The sequence below is a fragment of the Canis lupus genome, chromosome 4 (assembly GCF_003254725.2).
Source record: "Canis lupus dingo isolate Sandy chromosome 4, ASM325472v2, whole genome shotgun sequence".
Classification (NCBI taxonomy): Eukaryota; Metazoa; Chordata; class Mammalia; order Carnivora; family Canidae; genus Canis; species Canis lupus.
The window spans coordinates 27,177,179-27,198,541 of NC_064246.1; the positions used below are offsets into that span (position 1 = coordinate 27,177,179).

The 21,363-nt window shown below is 40.0% G+C and overlaps 1 pseudogene; it reads left to right on the forward strand.

The window, feature by feature from the left end:
• Window positions 1-1,230: 1,230 nt before the first annotated feature.
• LOC112651997 (malate dehydrogenase, mitochondrial-like) lies at window positions 1,231-21,037 on the forward strand (annotated as a pseudogene).
• Window positions 21,038-21,363: the final 326 nt, after the last annotated feature.

Consider the following 21,363-nt stretch of genomic DNA (forward strand, 5'->3'; position numbering starts at 1 on the left):
GCCCTTAATTATCTTTCTTTTTATTTCTAACTCTATTTTCCTGTGGTTAGAAAAGATAGTCTGTATAATATAGTTATTTTTAAATGTGTCGAGTTTTTCTTTCTGTGTTTATGGATTCCATTGGGTTGAGCTGAGAGTCTGAGAAAGGTGGGTAAGTGAAAATGGCAATGAATAGCAAAAGCATGAGGATTTGCTTTCATATTCAGGAAATAATTATAATTGTATTTCCATTCTTAAAATGTTAAAAGTAGGGGAACCTACTGGGTGGCTTGGTGGTTTAGCGCCTGCCTTCGGCCCAGGGTATGGTCCTGGAGACCTGGGATCAAGTCCCACGTTGGGCTCCCTGCATGGAGCCTGCTTCTCCCTCTGCCTGTGTCTCTGCCTCTCTCTGTGTCTCTCATGAATAAATGAATAGAATCTTTAAAAAAAATGTTAAAAGTAAATACACATACACAATTATAATTTTTAAATAATTTATAATTTTTAGTGAGGAAAGAAAGATGAGCAGAGGCAGAGAACAATGTAAACAAGATGCAAAGAAAGAGATAGGAAAAAGAAAAACAAAATGAGAAAGCAAACTAAGGACAAATACCTCAGAGTCAAGACAGTAGAGATAGATTAAATGTACTTATTTAAAGACTGACTATCTTGATAGGTGAAAAGAACCACTCAATTTTAAGCTAATGCCATTAAAAAAAAAAAAAAAAGACACAGAAAAGTGAAATACAACTATTTGGAGAAAAAAATAAATCAGGAAAATATCACGAAAAGAAAACCAGTGCGGCTTTGTCAATATCAACAGCATATAATTTAACCTAAAAAGTTTGATTAAAAATATTAAGAACTATAGAGAAGGGTGCTTGGGTGGCTCAGTCGATTAACTGTCTGACTCCTGATTTTGGTTCAGATCACAATCTCAGGGTTGTGCGATCAAGTCCCACATCAGGTTCTGTGCTGAGCATGGAGCCTGCTTAAGTTTCTCTCTCTCCCTCTCCCTCTGCCCACCCCCTGTTTGTGCACTCTCTCTCTTTCTTAAAAAAATAAAAAAGTTTAACAATTTAAGAAACTATAGAAATAAGCAGCAATTAATTAAGATGATATAAAAATCAGGAACATATAGGTATACAACATACACACATAGGTGGAGGTCGTTGGTGTCACCTGCCAGCTGCCAGGCTCCTTTGCCTGCTCTTCGGCTCCCCACCCGCCCCAACCAACCATGCCCCAAGAAAACCAGGCATGACACGGGATGACCTGTTCAACACCAATGCCTCAATTGTGGCCACCCGACTGCTGCCTGCGCCCAGCATTGCCCCGAGGCCATGATCTGCGTCATTTCAAATCCTGTCAACTCCACCATCCCAATTGCAACTGAGGTTTTCAAGAAACACAGAGCTTACGACCCCAATAAAATCTTCAGAGTGACGACCCTGGACATTGTCAGGGCCAACACTTTCATTGCAGAACTAAACGGTTTGGATCCCGTGTGAGTCAATGTTCCCATCATTGGTGGTCATGCCGGGAAGACCATCACCCCCCTGATCTCTCAGTGCACTCCCAAGGTGGACCTTCCCCAGGACCAGCCATCACTGGGCTGATCCAGGAGGCCTGCACGGAGGTGGCCTCCTTTGAAGGCCAAAGCTGGAGCAGGCTCTGCCACCCTGTCCATGGCAGAGCTGGAGCCCGGTTTGTCTTCTCCCTTGTGGATGCAATGAACGGGAAGGAAGGAGATGTTGAATGTTCCTTTGTTAAATCCCAGGAAGCAGACTGTGCCTATTTCTCCACACCGTTACTGCTGGGGGAGAAGGGCATCGAGAAGAATCTAGGCATTGGCAAGATCTCCCCTTTTGAAGAGAAGATGATAGCAGAAGCCATCCCGAGCTGAAGGTCTCCATCAAAAAGGGAGAGGACCTGGAAAAAAAAAATAGGTACTGTATGTTTAGATTTCAGTATTAAAAGTTTCCTTTTCTACTGATAAATCACAAAATAAAGAATCTCAATCCTGGAAAAAAAAAAAAAAAAGGAGAGGAGTTTGTGAAGAACATGAAATGAAAGGGCAGCCAGCTAGCAGTCCGTTTCCCTAACTTATGAAGGCATCATGTCCCTGCAAAGCCATCTCCTGCCCTCATGTTTCTGTTGCGTTAACCACGAGTGTCATGTGAACCTCACTGCCCCTTCCAACCACAGGTCCCTCGATGTGTGCATCAATAAAAGCAGGCTTCCATTTTGTTAAAAAAAAAACAAAACATACACACATACAATCATAGTGGAAGATTTCCCACTGTATTCTCAGAAATTATTGGATAAAAAAGACAAAAAAGTAACATATCATGAACATTTTCTTATATCACTTAGATCTTTAATTTCATTTGTAATGCCTTTATGGTTTTCTTAAATAGATTGACAATGAAATTAAATGACGTCTTTTGTTGGACATTTACCACGATTCCAATTCCTTGCTTTGCAAGCAGCATTGTAATAGATACACATATTGCACTATTTTTAGACTCCTATAGGTTTGAATTTCTATCTGGTATCATTTTCTTTCAGTCTAAAGAACACTGTTGAGCATTTCTTATGGTGCAGGTCTGCTGTTGATAAATTCTTTCAGTTTTTGTTTGTCCAACAATTTTATATTCATTTTTGAAGGATATTTTTCACTGTATATATGTTTCTTGATTTCAGCACTTTAAATACAATATTGTATGGTTTCCTGGCCTTCATTATTTCTAAGAAGTCAATGTTAATTCATGTGTTTCCTTGTATGTGAAGATGTAAAATATTTATTTTTCTTTATGCATTCAAAATTTTTGTTGAAATTTTACCCAACAATTTTACTATGTTGTGCCTAGGGGTGTGTGTGTGTGTGTGTGTGTGTGTGTGTGTGTGTGTGTTTATCCTGCTTAGGGTTTTCTGAGTCTTCTGAATCTCATAAAAATACATGTTTGTTTGTTTTTTTTTAAACTACACTTGGGAAATGTTGGCTGTTACTCCTTCTAAATATTTTTCTGCCTCATTGTCACCATTTCCCGCCTCTGAGACTCCATTACACATAGTTGGGGCTGATATTATCCTACAGGATCCTTATGCACTGTCACTTTTCCTCAACTCTTTTTTCTCTTTTTTTAATGTTTGGATAATTTCTACTTATCTTTCTTGCTTTGTTTCTTTCTCTTGTCATTTCTAATTTTCTGTTAGAAATGCCCTTTTTTTTTTTTTTTTTCCATTTAGGATTCTTTTTTTTTCCACATCTAGAATTTCCAGTTGTGTTTTCTCTATAGTTTCTTTTTTCCTGGACTATGCGCCACAGCTTTCTGATTTCTTTTCATGTCTACGAGGCTTCATTCTCTGCTAGATGTTGTTAATGATGAACTGGAGAGACTCTAGATTTCATTATATTCCTCTGGAGAAAGTAGATTTATGTTCAAGTATACCATTTAATCATTGTTATTCAACTTATATTTGTGTGGGCTTGGTTTATTACAATTTCTTAGGCAGACTTGTGAAAAGCCACACTTTTTCCTAAGTTTGTTGTTTTTGTTTAGCTTGAAAGGACTTACCTTTTAATCTCTGCCCTCTCTATAGGTCTTATCAGGTTTTTGTTTTAAGCTTGGTTAGGGAGACTCTATCGTAGGCTTTCTAGAATAGGTTTCTATTCTTAAGGTTTGGCCTGTTTGGCATATCAGTTGAATACCAGGGTTGTCAACAAGGAGTTAAGGATGCCTCCCCACTCCAGCCAGGCTGGACTTCCATTGTTCCCTCACACTGCTGAACCTTTTTCTGTTCTACTCTCATCTCTGGTCAACTTGCCTTTTGGAAATCCTGTTTTCTTGTCCTGTACAAGTATAGCCCAGGCATAGACATAGAGTTCCAGGGAATTCCCATAGATACTTCTGGGACCTTATCTCTGTACAACTTCCTTCTTTCTCATTCCAAACCACAGACTGTAGATTCTGTAGTGGCCCCAAACTCTATTCTCTACCTCTTCAAGTCATCAAGTTACGTGAACTGTTAGGACTTTTGCTTGCTGCACCATGACCTAAACATGGTTTTCATGCACACCTAGGACACTCATCCTTAAGTGGAACCTGCATCCTCCTGTTTCTTTTTCAGGAATCAGTTCTGTGCTCCCTACTGCCCAGGGCTTTATAAACTTTGTGTTTTCTATATTTATGAATAATGGGAGGGTTAGTTCAGTATCAGTTTCTCCATCATAGCTAAAAGCTAAATCCAGATAATCTATTTTTTATTCTAGAAATTTTACTTCATAGTTTGTATAGATTTTTATTCTCGGGATCCCTGGGTGGCACAGCGGTTTGGCGCCTGCCTTTGGCCCAGGGCGCGATCCTGGAAACCCGGGATCGAATCCCACATCGGGCTCCCGGTGCATGGAGCCTGCTTCTCCCTCTGCCTGTGTCTCTGCCTCTCTCTCTCTCTCTCTCTCTCTCTCTCTGTGACTATCATAAATAAATCAAAATTTAAAAAAAATTAAAAAAAAGATTTTGATTCTCTAGCAAAAATCTCCATCTTCATCTCTATTGTCTTGAACAAATTAATTGCATTTACTGTAAAGACCTCACTACCCAAATCACAATGGGTTTGTTTCTATTTTTTGTATTATTTTTCTTTTAGGTTTTTTGATTAGATAGTCCTGTCTTTTTGTGTGACTAGTAGTGTTTTATTTTGTTTTGTTTTATTGAGGTATATAGGACACACCAAAAAATGGAAAAATCTTTAATTTACAATTTGATAAATTATTACATATGGATAATAAGTGTGGAAATCACCAAGATTAAGATATAGAATGTTTCAGAATCCTGAAAGGCTTGCTTGTACTTTCTTCCAGTCACTAGTTCCTAGAGGAAACCATTATTCTGGTTTCTATGTCTACATATTAGTTTTTAAACTTCATAGAAATGAAATAACATTTTATGTACTCTTCTGTGTCTAACATCATCCACTTTATGATGTCTCAAGGTTCATCCATGTCGTCCTGTGTATCAGTAGTGTGTTTTCTCCCATTTTGTGAATTATTCCATTGACTGAATCTGCCACATGTTATTTACCATTCTATTCTTGATGGACACAGAGGTTGCTTCCAGCTGAGGGTATTGAAGTACAGCTATGATTATTCTTGTTTATGATTTCTGAGACATTTAAGCTCTCGTTTCTATTGGGTTGAGAGTAGTGCACATAGAGTTTAGTTTTATAAGATATTTCCAAATAATCTACCAAATATTTTGTTCTTATCTCAGTGGAACTGCTCTTTGGAAGCTTTCCAATAACCTTGCCAGGTGTAAGGGCTGCCTGACTCTCACTCACAGATATTCAGGGCATCCCCAGATATAAGATATTCTAGTTTTTCAACCTCCTTTCCAATACCTGATATTATCAGTTCTAATTTTGCCACTCTCATGGGTATGTAATAGTATTTCATAACGGTTTTATTTGCCATCTCTCTAATGACTAATGATATTGAGTATACTCTTTTATGTTCATTCATTCTATTTATTTTATAAATATATAATGAAAGTAATGATGATGTAAACTGATACTAACTTTTTTCTGAAGAGGGTTCTTTTTCCTTCACAGGGAAGGTAGAATGGACTTTGAAGTGATAATGTCTCTTACAGATGTTGGGGGGCTCCTCTGACTGTAATCCTATGATGCAGAGAAGTGTACATCTTCCCCTAGGCTTTCCTTTCCTTAGTTTGTTGGAGACCTCCTCACAGATCTCTAGCTCTTAGAATCCTATCACCCCTCTAGGTGCTCCTCAGTGGCAAAATTTCACTTATATGTATGATACTTTTAAAAAGAGATATCTATTGCCTTTACTTATAATTAAATAAACTAAAAAGAGGGCAACCTGGGTGGTTCAGTGGTTGAATATCTGCCTTTGGCTCAGGTTATGATCCCAGGGTCCTGGGATCGAGCCCCACGTAGGGCTCCCTGCAGGGAGCCTGCCGTCCCTCTGCCTGTGTCTCTGCATCTCTCTCTCTCTCTGTCTCTTATGAATAAATAAATAAAATCTTTAAAAAAAAGAGTCATGAGACAAGCTCCATTATTTGCTTTGAAAATTTACATTTGGTGTGTCAACTCACTTTGAAATTTTATATCCATGGTACTATGGGAGGCTGATCAATTGTCCTGCAAACGTGTCCACATCTCCAGACCATGGTTGGTTATTACTGTCGCAAAAGGAAACTAGTATGGCTCTCTTGGTGCCTCAGGCAAAATTTCAAATTTTGCATTGTTACTGGAGCCCGAAATGCCCATAGAAGACTGGATTATTTGATTAGCTGGATTAATAGCACGTGCTGCTTCTAACTACAGGACAGACATGAAGTACTTAGGAAGGCTCCTAAATTCTAAGTTCTACACCCCCCGTGGGCCATGCTGGCACGGGTTAGCCTTTGGTTTTATTATACCTGGTGGCAAATACCAGCTCTCCCGGTTTCATTAGCCAAGTGACTTTGGGGATGTTACCGCACCCATTCTTATTTATCTATAGAAAAAGGGATAGCAATAATCTACCTTTCCAGATTTGTCTGAGGACAGAAGTTAGCTAAAATTTGAAAACCTTTTAGTCAGTACCTGCCATGTAGCAACTGATTTTAAAAGCCATTGAACAATTAATAGTTAACAAATAATAAATACTTTTGACTGGTGACAAAATTGGTGATATTTGGATTCATGCTGAATTCAATTTGGAAGTGTTTATTGAGCATTTACTCAATGCTCAGAATAATCTTAGGTGCTAAGGAGCATTTAAAAATACTAACCCATAATGTGGTTACAAAAGCGCACCTTACCCTGACCAGCCCAGGATGTCAAGATGTCTCCCTGATTCCAGAAGACAGTGTCTTTGCAGAAGGTAGTCAGCTTTGAAATGTCAGTTTCCTCTTTGGTAAAAATAACTGCTCATCCAATATAAAATATATTTAGTAGGGCTATTGATGAATAAATCATAAAAGATACACACTTGAAAGGTTAATATTGACATCCTGTAAGACATAACTTTATGTGCAGCACAACTATTGATCAGGCTGTGGTGATAGGCTGGAATGTTCCAGTGCGGATTATTTACAGAAGGGGCAAAGCCTGTGCTCAGAGGAACTGGGCTCTTTAAGAAGGTGAAACTGTTTAAGCCAGATTTTGGAATTTCCAGTCTAGCCCATCAGCTGATTAGTTTGTCTCTTGCAGCTATGATAACGAAAGCTACTCCCTGTGTCTAAGAAGAGATATCTGATGTACTTTGGGTAATTGTGACCCTCCCATTTACCCAGGTAAAGGAGTCAAGAGGAAGTTGCCATGGGCATGAAAAACGCTCTTGAAGAAAGAATCTTGTGTTTGACTTGTTTAACCCACAAAAAACTAAGAAAAGCTTTTTGGTGATATATTGAGCCTTTACTAATTCCTCTCTGACTAATAGACATCAATGAGATTATTTTAAGAAAATAAGTCAACTAGGAGTAATGTTTCTTTCAATAATAAATTATTGGACCATAAATCAGTGAATGGCCAATAATTATCCCAGTAGAGGGTACAATGAGTATATTCGGCTTAGAGAGCTGAATGTACAGAGTACTTTTCATTTATTTTTTCTAACTGCTACATATCAAAAGAATGATTAAGGAACCACTGGCTAGATCTGGCTATTTCTGGCATAATTATGTAAATAAAAAGAAAAAATGTTATTGTATATACACACATATATAAGCATATGCTACTACTATACCCCCCAATTTTTTTTATTTTACCCTCCAAAAATTTAATAATCAAATTTGTTTCTCTAACTTTTTGTTTCAAAATCATTTCAAACTTATATAAATGTTGCCAAAACAGTACAAAGAATTCTTGTACAAACTTTACCCAGATTCTGAAAATGTCAATAGTATAATTATCATAATGAAGAAATTAATGTTGATACAATATTATTACCTAAACTATAGATCTTATTAAAATTTCATCAATTGGCCCACTAATGTCCATTTTCTGGTCCAGGATCCAAGCCAGCATCACACATGACATTTAATTATGTCTCCTTAACAACCATTAATCTGAAACAGCTCCTCAGTGTTTGTCTTTCATGACTTGATGATTTAAAGAGTACTGGCCAGCTGTTTTATAGATTGTCCTTCAATTTGAGTTTGTTTGATATTTCTTTGATTCAATTGAAGTTATGTATTTTGGGCAAGGAAACAAAAAAGGGATGTCGTGTCCTTCCCAGTGCATAATTCAGAAGTTTTATCTCTTTCTCTTCTTTACCAATTCTTAGCAGTCAATTTGTCGCACAACTGACTGGTAATACTGACTTTGATCACTTTGTTAAAATGATGTAGCCAATTATCTCACTTTTTCTTTTCTCTTTCTTTCTTCTTCTTTTTTTTTTTTTTTTTTTTTTTTTAGTCCTCTGGGGGAATTTCCTTCAAGAGTGCTTAAAATTCCTGTTTGTCAGCCCACCTTTGTCCCCATCCCTAGTCTTAGTATTCATTGATGATACTTACCTGAAACGATCATTACTGTGGTGATTTTCTATTTCCATCATTCCTTTTATGTTTATTGCCTGGAATTCAACTGTAAGAAAAAAATATCCCCTTCTTCCCATTTTTAAAAATTTGTTCAACTAATTATTAATAATAATATGGACTAGTGACTTCTTATTTTACTCGCTATGTTGTCAATGAGTTTCTGATTTATCCTTTCAGACTTTCCCATGCTTACCACGTATATTTTGTTATTTTCTCTGACAGCTTACTCAGAAGCTATCACAATATAGAAATTCTTTGGATCTGAATCCTGATACAAAGAAACACTTTGTGTAGCAGACATTCTTGTGTATGGCTGTTAAGTATGGATCTAATTTGACCTATTGTGGATGGGCTACACAGCTGTCCCGGTGCCATGTATTACAAGTCCAAGTTGGCCCCATTGATTTGAGGTACCAGCTTTAGCACATACCTCAGCTACCCCCTCCCAGTGTCACACTCCCTAACTTGCAAGCATTAGTCTACTACCTTCAAATTCTGGATTTCTAATATTTCATTCTTAAGAAAACTTTCTATGCTTCCAACTCTCACTTAAATAGTCCCTTAGTTCTCATCTGACCTCATCAAAACTTCAGGTTCCAATTAACAAATCCTACCCCTCTCTCATAATCCCTTACTTCTGTTTCCATTCTCTCCTCATCCAGGTAAGAGTCTGTCACCTACTATATCAGTGTTTGGGAATCTCAGAAGCTTACAGGAGCAGGCAAGAGACATTAATGATGGAAATTGGCAAACACAGCACATAAAGAACATGCAGGGGTGTGACGAACCAAATGGACTGTGCTCCATCTGAAAGCATTCAAATGCCTTGTTTTAATACAATGAGTGAACCCCCACCCCCACAATTGGTCTCCAGGTGAACTTTGTCCACTTGTCTCTCCCCTTATTTCTATTTATTGCTATCCTCTAAAACCTCAACTTTTGTTGAACCCACTGTCTGCTTTCCCCATCTCTGCACCCAGGTTACTTCACATTGCAAAAGGAAAAAAAAAAAATGTACTGTAGGGCTGCCCAGCTTCACTTTCAATTCCCTGTCACATCCTGAAGTGGGCGTTCCACACCCTTCAGCCACTCTTCCACATTTCCTAGAAAGCTTTCTATTCCTCTCTCAGACACGACTATTTCATACTTTCTCTTCTTCATGTGCCTTCTTATTAGAATGCTTTTAGCTGTAGTAATAGAGTTGCCAACTAAAATGACTTCTATATCTAAGAAATCCACTCTCTAACTTTATTTATCCTGTTTATTTCTTCCTTAGCAATCATTACAATCTGCAATCATTTGGGGTTTTGTATACTGTTTCATTTTTTTAATGTCCCTCAACCAAAACATAAACTCTCTGGGGACAAAGACCCTATGTCTTAGTATTCACCAAGTTCTCCAGGATCTGTAACAACATTAGGTCCTCAATACATTAGGTCCTCAATAAAACTTGTTAAATGGAGGGATTAATCGGGGCAAAGGTTCAGCACATGTGCAATTCCAAGAAATCCAGGACAAAGAGTTGCTGCAGGTAAAGTCTAGAGCAGAGCTTGGCAAACTTTTCCATAAAAGGCCAGAAAATAAATATGTTCAGCATCACAGGCTGTACAGTCTCTGTCATAACTATTCATTTCTGTTACGATACCAGGAAAGCAGCCCTGGGTAGTACATAATGAATGGAGGTGGCTGGATTTGGACCACAGTCATTGTTTGCAGACCCCTGGTCTAGATGAACATATCTTTGCACAAACCAGAATCCCCCCACTGCTACTTGTGGGTGCTCAGTAAACTATATATGAAAGTACATGTTCACATCTTTATTATTTCCTGAAAGGTAGCACATCAGAGTGGTTGAGAGTATGGACTCTAGAGCCAGATTACTTGGTTCAAGTCCAGGTCAGCCACTTATGTGATTTGTGACCATGAACAAGTCATGCCTCTCTGCACTTCTGTTTTCTCATCCTTAAAACAGAGATAATTACAGTGTCCATGTCATAGGGGTGTATGAGGATTAAATGAGGTAATCTTCATGAAACACTTAGAGCAGAGCTTGGCACGCAGGAAGTGCTTGACGTCTGTGTTGAGTAAATGTGGAGTAAGTCTTTGGTTAGTACTTTGCATATCTTGTCCCATTCTTTTCTCACAGAAGCTCAGAGAGGTCATATGTGTATTTTAAAGCCATGAAAAGGGATCCCTGGGTGGCGCAGCGGTTTGGCGCCTGCCTTTGGCCCAGGGTGCGATCCTGGAGACCCGGGATCGAAGCCCACGTCGGGCTCCCGGTGCATGGAGCCTGCTTCTCCCTCTGCCTATGTCTCTGCCTCTCATTCTCTCTCTCTCTCTCTGTGTGACTATCATAGATAAATTAAAAAAAAAATTTAAAGCCATGGAAAATGGGATTCAAAGAAACTAAGTAAGATTCCTATGGTCACACAGCTAGTAAGTGTTAGTAGTAGGGCCGAAGAAATACATTTAGAGATTAAGAGATCTGTGAAGAGATTAGAATGTTTTTCTCCTACTCAATATGAATTAAAAATAAAAGTAACTGATATGGATTCGCTTCTATGCTAGTTTTAAAAGACGGCCGCCAATCCTGTGACGTGTTTCTCCTCAAAAGCAATCCCTTTCTCTTGAAGCTGTGTGGATTTGAGACTGCTCTCACCAAGAGAGTTTGATGAAAGTGACACTATGTGACTTTCTTTCTTTCTTTTTTTTTTTTTTTTTTTTTTACTATGTGACTTTCAAGGTTACATCATAAAGGGCCACTCAGCTTTGGAAGTGAGAGGAAGACAATCTCCTAGAACTCTGAGCTGTCATTTAAAAAGTCAAATTACCCTGAGGTTGCCATGTTGTGAGGAAGCCCAAGCCACATGGAGAATCCATTCATAGGTTCTCAAGTTTATAGTTCTATTTGAGCCTAGTCTTGAAGTCATCCCAGCCCAGGAGCCATACAAATGAGTGAAAGTCTTCACAAGAATCCAGCCTCTGGCCATGGAGTAACTCACAGACATTTAATTCTTCCTTTCTGAGACTCTAGATATCATCCATCCCCACTGTGGTCACCACAGAATCCTGAGCAAAAGAGTTGGTGTTTCATGCAACTAAGTTTTGGGGTGCTTTGTTAGCACAGAGATAAACAGGACATTTTTCCAGATTTTCCTAAACTACAATATAGTTCAGCTCATTAATGCTGGTCTTCCTTCATTCCTTAGTGGTCTTCCTTTGTACCTAAACTCTTCTGAGTCATCAAGCATTAGAAGGACTTAAGATTTAAACGCAGAAAGTCTTCTTTGAAGCAGGGCTGCTGACCCCCATGCTCTAATAGCAGATCACAAGCAAATCATTTCATGGGGGACGGGGGGTTAGTTCTCTCTAAAATAGTGAGCAAAAACCTGTTTTGCAAGATTGCCATGAGAATCAAATGATGCCAGGGGTGTTAAACTGCTTTAAAGGAATTTGGACTGAGGCAGAGGGTAGTTTGAATCCCCCAGACTTCCAGCCCAAACAAATCAATAGTGTTGATGCCACAGCCATCAAAAGAGCAAGCACACTTCTCATCATTCACTGGGGGCTCCTAAAGGGTCTGTGTGTGTGCACGTGTGTGTAATTTAATAGTGGGCCAGCCTGGTGATTTTGAAACAACTCGAGTGTCTGACATGAAAGCGAGTGACAGTACTTGGAACGAAGGCCATGAAATGCAAGTATATTGCAAATCACTCAGTTGTGCTGTCGGGGGAATCATAGTCACCATATATATTTTCTTAAATGTAGCTTCCCAGCAAACCTTTCATAAAATTCATGACTATGACTGACCTCTGCTACATGCTTGCCTCCACAGCTTCCCCTATAACCCAGGCTTATAATGCATTGGTGGCAAATCACTGGTGATTGGCTGCTGAACAGCCATTCCCAGTGCCCTTCTCCCTTTCTTCCTCTTTCTATGGTGTCCTGAAGACCATTATTTGCCAACCAGGTTTCCACACAGCTAGGGGTAGCCCGTGTCCATGAGGAACAAGCAAAAGTCTTCTGGGAAAAGTCTTTTCATAAAATATTTCTCTTTCCTGATATAAGGACACATAATATTGGCACAGCTTTCCCCACTTAATCTTTCTATTGCCTTGGCTGTGTAATGGATGGAGTGATGGCAACCATCTTGTGACAATGAGGACAACTTCAAAAGAGGCACCTACTCTGAAATCTTTGAACCAACAACAACCTCTCTCTGTAAGGAAAATAGGTCCAAGTTTGTGTAAATCACTGAAGTTGTATTTTCTTTTACTTTGCAGATGCAGTCAATCCAGACATGACTTGTGCCATGTGTAGTTGAACACTTTCCACAAAGGACTAGGTAATAAATACTATTATATAATGCATGTATATATTCACATCTATAGTAACCATCGCTATGCCATGTGGGCAGGTAACTTCTACTTTCCTATCCTTTATGAAGATGGTGGAAACAAAACTTCTTGAGTGTGAAGTCACTTAGAGGCCACACACTTCTCTTTCCCTCGACTGGTCCATGACTTCAGAGACACTCCTTCCACTTCTCCCTGTACTTTGTCACTCTGCTGGTTCAGGTCACGATCTTCTGCCTAGAACACTGTCACAGCCTCCCTGATTTTCTTTAGTCTTCCACTGTGGTGTCTCCCATTCTCTATTCTTGAGGCATCAAGGTCTTTCTAGAAGCAATGACTATTCATGTATTTCTGTGAATGCAGCATTCCAGTGCTCCTTTGTGAAAGTCTAAACTTCACTCTCCTGAGAAAACCTTCTATGACTTGGCCTTTATGTCCCCCTCCTGTGTTTCCTACAGCCAGTTCTTCTCTACTGCCCCCTTCTACAATGTCCTCAGCTCCTCAGCTTCAGCCAGGCTGAACTGAAAAATCTCCTCTCACGCTATTTGAATCTCTCTGCCTGGGTCACTCCCTCTTCCCCCAGACCTCTCAGATGTAGGTACATATCCATGCTCCACTCTAGATTTGTTGTTCCTGTCATGTGCCCCCACAGTGATATACCCAATAGCTGGAGAAGCAAATATGCAAGATAAACAAATATTTTCCTACTAGATGGTAAATCTGTCTGAGAGTGAGGCTGGGGTTTGTCTTGCTCACTGTTGCAGAGTCAATGCCTAGAGAAGTACCTGGCATGTAGGTTTTGAGGGAGAAAAAAGGAAGGAATAGAAGGAAGGAAAGTAGGAGAGAAGAAAGGAAGGAAAAAATGAAGCAAACAAATGAACAAAAAGAAGGATATTTGTCTTTATAACTTGGCCTTACTCAATTCAGTGGTTTCTGTGATAGACTATTTCAAGCTCAGAAGGAAGACAGGGAGATTTTCAGTTACAATTTGGAGTACTCGTTGACTGGCTGACCCCAATCCCCATTTCCAACCTCCTTTTCTTTATCTACTTTCCAGGCAGGCCTGGTCATGGGTGAAAGTGTTGGCCAATGGGACACAAGCACAACTGTGTTGTGAGATTTCCAGGAAAGCTTTGCTTTGTTGTTTGAGGCAATACCCTTGCTTCCTTATTCCTGTCCCTTTGTTTCTGCTCTAATGTAGACTTGATGGCTAGAGCTACAGCCTCAGCCTCACTCTACCCAGGTGATGGTGAGCTTTTCTCTGCATTGATCTCCGTCTGGATTCAGTCCCCAGTTTATAATGTGGTCATGACCTGGAGTGTTTTGCAATGATATTCCTTCATGGGAAAAGCCAAAAGTAGGCGTTCACAGAATAATAGGCCAGCAAAGGACCACCGTGTAAATGTAAAAGTCAAGAACCAAACTTGACAAAACAGATCATGAGTACTAATTGCATTCAGGGAAGAAAAAATTAACATGAGCTATGTAAGACAGGGGAGGAGGTGACTGTGATGCCCGGTTTGGGCAGAGCCTTTAGGACACTTACATTCATAGAGCTTACTATGTGTTCAGCTCAGTCCTAAATATTTCACTACACAAGCTCGTTTAATCCTCACATATCCCAAGGGAAGCACTATTTTTGTGCTCACTTTGCAGATGAGGAAACAAGCTCAGAAACAGTAAGGAACTCACTCAATATCACAGAGTCAGTATTTGAACCCAGATCCATCTGACGCCAAAGCTTTTACCCCACTCCAGAACATGTGATTGGGAAGGCCTAACACATAGTAACTGCTCTGTCAGTATTCGATGAATGAATGAATGAATGAATGAAGCAACGATGTGAGGATGACAAGGCTCATACATCTTGGATTTGGATTATACATCCACAGTGGAGCAGGAAGCTTAAATGGAGGAGGTGTTTGTACAACCAACCACTGAATCACTGATATTTATTGAGTGCTTACTACGTGCAAAGTGCCTTAACACTTCATGACAATCCTCTTGAAGTTGACAGCAATATACTGAGCACTAAGACACTCTGCCTGGCTCTGCCCTGGGCCCTCAGGATGGCAAATTACTTGCAAGCATTCACAGCCCAAATGCAGTGAAAAGACCTGCAATGTTCTTCATGCCATAAATAGGGTTATCTCGAGCCTTAATTTACCTACTCTCCACTCACCCTCTACAACCATCAGGAGCTAGATTTCTTTGTCTCTGGGGATTTGGAAGTGATCAACAGGCTTGGATACTGTGGGAATCCACCCCCTCCTCCAGTTCTCACAAACTCCTCATAATAGGCTCCCATATAGTGTGAACAATTTACAATATAATGAATTTGTTTTATTCTGGTTCACCCTGGGCACCACAGCCCCTGCCTGCCTCCCTGTTGTTTTATTTATTCCTCGGCCATTCTCATTCTCATAGCTATTCCCTTTAGCTCTCCTTTTCTGTAAGGTCATTCTAAGGACAGGATGTTGCAATGGCCAAGATGAGTTGTGAACACGTGCAAGTCAGGTGTGTGCTGGTGATTCTCTCTCTTCTTTTGGGCTCTCTGAAATCTAGCCCATAAAGAAAAATATCACATGCTTAAGATTTAGGACCCAAATTCCGATTTTGAGGTCGGTGTCATTCAGATGAATGCCCCTGAGCAAGGCACAACAGAACAGTTACTAAGAGAGATAAGGTGATTCAGTGTCATACCTTAGTGAGCTGTAACTCACAAGGGGTGGGGGGAGACATTTTTGTAACCACTAAAATGTGTAAGGCCAGCCTCAGCCCTATATATTGCTGTTTTCCACAATGGTTGTTTCCTGGAAAATCCATCTCTTTCACCACAGGGTGCCAGGGGCATTGAAAATTAGTCAGTTTGCTCTACTGGCCTTGTTAACACTTGTGGCAGGACATTAATACAGGATAATAGTAATCACATTGGTGTTAAGTATCTGCAGTGTTAGGGCAATAGCTTTGAATCTCAACCCACTACTTCTGATTAATAGAGATACTGATGGTGGTACCAGGAAGATGGACTCCCTAGCCTTCTTGTCCAGACAGTATAAACACTCCAGAGTTAATGCTTCATTTATATGTGAATACAATCAAGATTGGTTTCTAATTATTTCTGGCACGTGCTCTTTGATGCTAGAACCTTTAAGTCACAGTGGTCAAAGGGTAATGCATCATAACAGGTTACAACATCCCCAAGGATTTCTTGATTGACATAAAAATGTTGTTTTTTTCCTCCAACTGATTGACATTATGGCAGGTGTGATGTGATGGCCAAGCTTTTAGCTGTCCATTAAAAGATATTAAATCGAGGGGATGTGGCTTCAATAATTAGCTTCCACATTGGCAAATGAGACCAGCTGGACTGTGGTTAGAGCTTTGGGGGGCTAGGGTACCTCAGGGATGTTGAAATAATTTTTCAGTTGAGTCAGAACAAACTACTTGAAAAATTTATTTCCAAATTTCTGGAGTGAGTCTCTCTCTCTCTCTCTCTCTCTCTCTCTCTCTCTCTCTCTCTCCCTCTCTCTCTTGGTCCTAGAGGAACATAAATGGAAACCAAAGGTTTACAGTGAAGCAACAAGATAAACTCCAGCTAGAAGTAGGAAATCTGACAATGAGAAGAGTTTGTCTTTGCAAAAACGTTGTGCAAATAGGTAGGGAAATGTGTTTATTTTCAAAAATTGGACCATATGTTTCAAACATCCATTGGAAAAAGGAGCAGATGTGTCTCAAGAACTACGACACACTGTAACCAAATGAGTATGTTTGGAAAGGGTTGCAGAAGGGCATCCCACTATGTTCTAAAATTTGGTGTGCCAGGAGGACAAGATTTCCTTGACCTTCTGTAACTAATCTCCCATAGTCCTGCTACTTGCGCCATAATGCTGCTTTGGTTTTACCAGAGGGTCCTCAAATACATATTTATTCATTGGAGTGTTTGAATTTTTGAAGGCAAGAAATCCATAGATTTATATCTTGCTCTCCCTTCAGGATTCCTGGGGAACAAAGACCTGGATTTTCCCCATGCCTGTGATACAGGAGTCAATAGGAGGAAGGATGTATTACTAGATAAAGATGATTCTAAAATCCTAGAAAGGTAAACCACCGTGTTGTTGCTTAAAAATAAAACCCAGGCACACCTACTCAATGTGTTTGGTTGAGTTAACAGCTCTTCATCTTCTGGCCTTCAAGTTCACCACTCAACTAAACCAAACAAAAATTCAGTGTCTGCTATGCAGACTGATGCCAGAATCCAAAGAAAATCAGCTTTTTGAGGAGCTCACTTTGTAATGAGGGAATAGGACATAATACATATGCCAAATAACAAATCCGTAGTGCTAAAGCACTTGGAAACTGCCCTCACCAAATAGTGCAGAAGTACAAAAACCAATTCATTTGCCTGGGAAGGGAGAAATGATGTAGAGTGTCAACAAAGGCTTAAACGGAAGAGTTGATATTTAAGCTGAGCTTGAGAAATGAGTACTGTGGTGGAAGACAGAGTGGCTCGGGTGGGAAAGGGGCTTTCCGGGGCAGCAGTGTGCTTAAGGGAGGGTGTCACATGATTTCCACCCATCTTCACATGATCTCCACCCATGATCTCACATGAACTCCCAGCAAGGCAGAGCAGCAAGGCCTTCCAGGGGATATTTATTTACTCAGGAATTGTGTATTGAGGATCTTCTCTACTCCAAGGACTGGACTATGTAATAAACATTATGATGATGAGGATAGGATATTAAGGTTAGCCTTTTTTATTTTTTTATTCTTCCTTTTTCACCTGCTGTGAATGCAACACTATTATAGAAACTCACTACTATATAATTTATTATATATCACATATATTATCCAATCATATTAAATACATTATACATAATATAGAAACTATTATATATAATATATAAGAAAGTAACTTATAAGAAAATAAGTTAAAGAAATCTGTATTCACAGTAATTTTTGTTTCTGTTGCCTGGTGGAAGAGGTGGGGAAAGGAAAGGATTGAGGTCTCTTGAAAGCAATTATAAATATATGCTATATATGCATTATATCATATAGATAATATGTATACTATATATTCACATAACATGACTTATGTATATAATATAGTATATATAATTATGCTTATATAATATATATTTGTGTAATTATGTAATTATATTTACCCAATTTTATATATACCCAAACCCTAACTTTTTTAGTAGTAATAAAGTTCTTGTGCCATGTCACAGTTGGCCATCCCCCCAAGCTTACTTTTATAAGATCACTGCTAAGCATTGATTTGAGATCAGAGGAGAGAGGGAAGGTCAGAGGAGAGAGGAGCAGTAGAGAGGAGGAAAGACGGATGTGAAGATTGGCACTAGATACTCAAGGCCTTTCAATGCCATTACCTGTTGGAAATAATGCAGCATCATAAATACTTAAGCTTGAGGTGACATAATCAAGTAAGTCAACTAAGTCAAGCAACTTACAACTAAGTATTAGAAATAGAATATTGTCAGCAGATGGCCTAAAGCAGGAAGGTAGGGGGCTGGTTCAGGCAGTTCAGGCATAAAATGTGAGGTATGATATTTTGAGGACCCCAGCTATACTAGTGGCTGTGAGAATTGATGAGAGGGTCAAAATGGAGAAATACTCATGGACTGGGAGCTGGTTAGAAGTGTCAGGTGTTAGCACAGAAGAAAGACACTGAGATTTGTGTGAAGGTTTTCCTCTTAAGCACGGTTGTGAATGTTGTGCTATTTCTGACTTAGGACATCCAAGAAGAAAAGAGAAATGGGAGGAGGTAACACCATGTACAGTTCTGGGCAAGAGGAGTATGAAATGTCTGTGGCTGTCCAGGAGGAACCACTAGATTTTAAAACAAAGGGATCTCTGGGTGGCACAGCGGTTTGGCGCCTGCCTTTGGCCCAGGGCGCGATCCTGGAGACACGGGATCGAATCCCACATCGGGCTCCCGGTGCATGGAGCCTGCTTCTCCCTCTGCCTGTGTCTCTGCCTCTCTCTCTCTCTCTCTCTCTCTCTCTCTCTCTCTCTCTGTGACTATCATAAATAAATAAATTTTTAAAAAATCTTAAAAAAAAGATTTTAAAACAAAGGTAGGAAAAATAATAACATAAAATAAAATAAAACAAAACAAAATAAAACAAAGGTAGGGAAAGGGTAGGAGGAGAAAAGCCATGGAGGAAAAGACACACAGTCAGAAAGCCAGGAGGAGCTAAGGGAAGGGAACCCATATTCATCTAGTATGTTTCAAATCAGACACCACTAGGACCTTAACCTGTGTGATGGAATGTAGTCCTCACATAAGCCTAAAAATAATCTTATCCCACTTTATATAGGCAGTTAAGATGTTTTGAAATATGAACTGACGTTTTTCCTGCAGTCTCTTTGTACCTATCAGTCTTTTCCCATGTGGCAAGTTAATTAATCCATAGGATGAATATTACAAAAGAAAGTAGGAGAAAAGGCATTTTGATTTTAAAGAGCCTAGGGCTTTAATTTTCAAAAGTAAATACCTTTAGAAGAGAATTTGAAAACCAAAAGGGTTGTGTCTCAGATTTATCGTTAGAGCCCTGGGAAGCAGAAAGGCCGGGCACAGGGGCTGTCCAGCAGGATGGGCCACAGCAGACTCACAGAGTTCCTCCTGTCTCAGCAAGAAGCAAGAGCAGAGGAAGGATGCAAGTTGAGAGTGGCAGGAAAGTGGGGAAAGGCCTTAAGGAGCCCCAAATGTCTTCCAGACCAATAGAGATGGGGATCAGCAGAGTGACCCCTGTATACTCACAAAGGGCATGAAACTAGCTCAGGTAGGGGTGAGCCTGATGAGGCTTTGGGTTCAGGAATGAGCTCTGGCACAGGGCAACCTGCAGGGACAGACAGAAAGGACCAGATGGGAATGGGCATCTCACAGGTGGGTCCTGACTAATCCAGGATCAGAAATCCTCAACCCAAATCTTAGAACTGTATTGAGTTCTTGAGACAAAGCAAGAATTTAGGGAAAAGAAAAAGGAAACCCTTGAAATGATGGAAATTGCCTCTTTGCCCCTAGCTAAATGGCAAGATCTAAACATTGGAGAAAAGTAAAGGAAATTCTGTTGCTTGCACTGCTGAATTTGTGGTCCAACATTCATAACTACAGTAATCAGTAAAATTGTATTTAGGAAAAAGGTTGAGGTGACCTCCAAAGGCCATGCAGGTAGACAATGATGGAGCTTGTATATAAGCTTGGGTTTGCGGCTCCAAGATCCTTGCTCCTGCTACAATTCCATTTGTAATGCGTATTCCCATTTTCAAGAGTCAAGATCATAATGATCAGCCATGTCAGGTTTTGAGGTCTGGGCAGGAGGAGGTCCCTAACCTTTCATGCTTTTGTTTCTCTGTAGTGGTGAGGGCAGATGATGGACTAAGTCAGCTGAAGACCAGACTCGGATCTTCGTCTGTAAACCTCCCATTGACCCATCTACTTCAAGAAGCCAGCAATGAAGCCACTACATCCTCTGACACATGAAGGTAGGAGTCGGAGTTGGGAAAGAACATAACTTTAGGAGGGAAAAGGTCAGTTAATTTTAGAGTTGTTTTTGTTGTTGTTGCCAAGTACAGGAGGTCTGTTGAAGTGGGGAAAGAAAAGCGTTGAGATCCTGTAAGGCAGTAATGGCATGAAAATGTACTATATGCCAGGGACTGTCTATTAGTGCTTTGAAGGTGTGACCCATGGGCTAATATCATGAATGATATTCACCTGGAAGCTTGCTAGTTCTTAAGCTTTCCCCTCCCCATATCAACTAAATCAGAATCTCCAGACATGGGAGATTCTGGGCCTGGAGAATGTGTTTTGTAAGCCCCTCCACTGGCTATCACGTACACTGAACTTCATGAAGGGCTGCTATAGAAATATGGAAAGCAATGACCTGAGATGAGGAAATGGGTGATGGAGAAATATAGGCTCAAGTGAGACTGGAAATCCTAAGTATGTAAACGATCCCATCGCCATGGTTATCAGATTCTCAACGTGTGCTCTTGGCTGCTAGCTTGGAAATAGATTCAAAGAGAAAGGACCGGTGTGTTGACCCAGAATACATGAAAATTGCAGGTTACTTGAGCAAAAAGGTCAAGGAGAAGATGGAACTGAGGAGTCAAAGAGACTGTAGTTGATCTGATTAAGCCACATTAACCACACAGGTAGAGTGGAAATAATCCCAGGATGAAGACAACCGGTGGGGAGCCTTATCTGAGGATGCCATGATGTCTAAATAGTTACTTTCGTGCAGGGCGTGCCAGGAGAGGTGAAGGAGGTGGTCAGATAAAGGTGTGGTGGTACAAGGAGGTGGCTGACATGGAATGGAAATAAAAGGCAATGGAGCTTTTTCATCTGATTGATCCCGTGCCCTTTCTGATATCCCAAGCAGGCCCGTCATCAGCCATGTGGGGACAAATTACTTGGGGGAAAAAAAAACAGAAAAATAATTCCCTTTCTATAG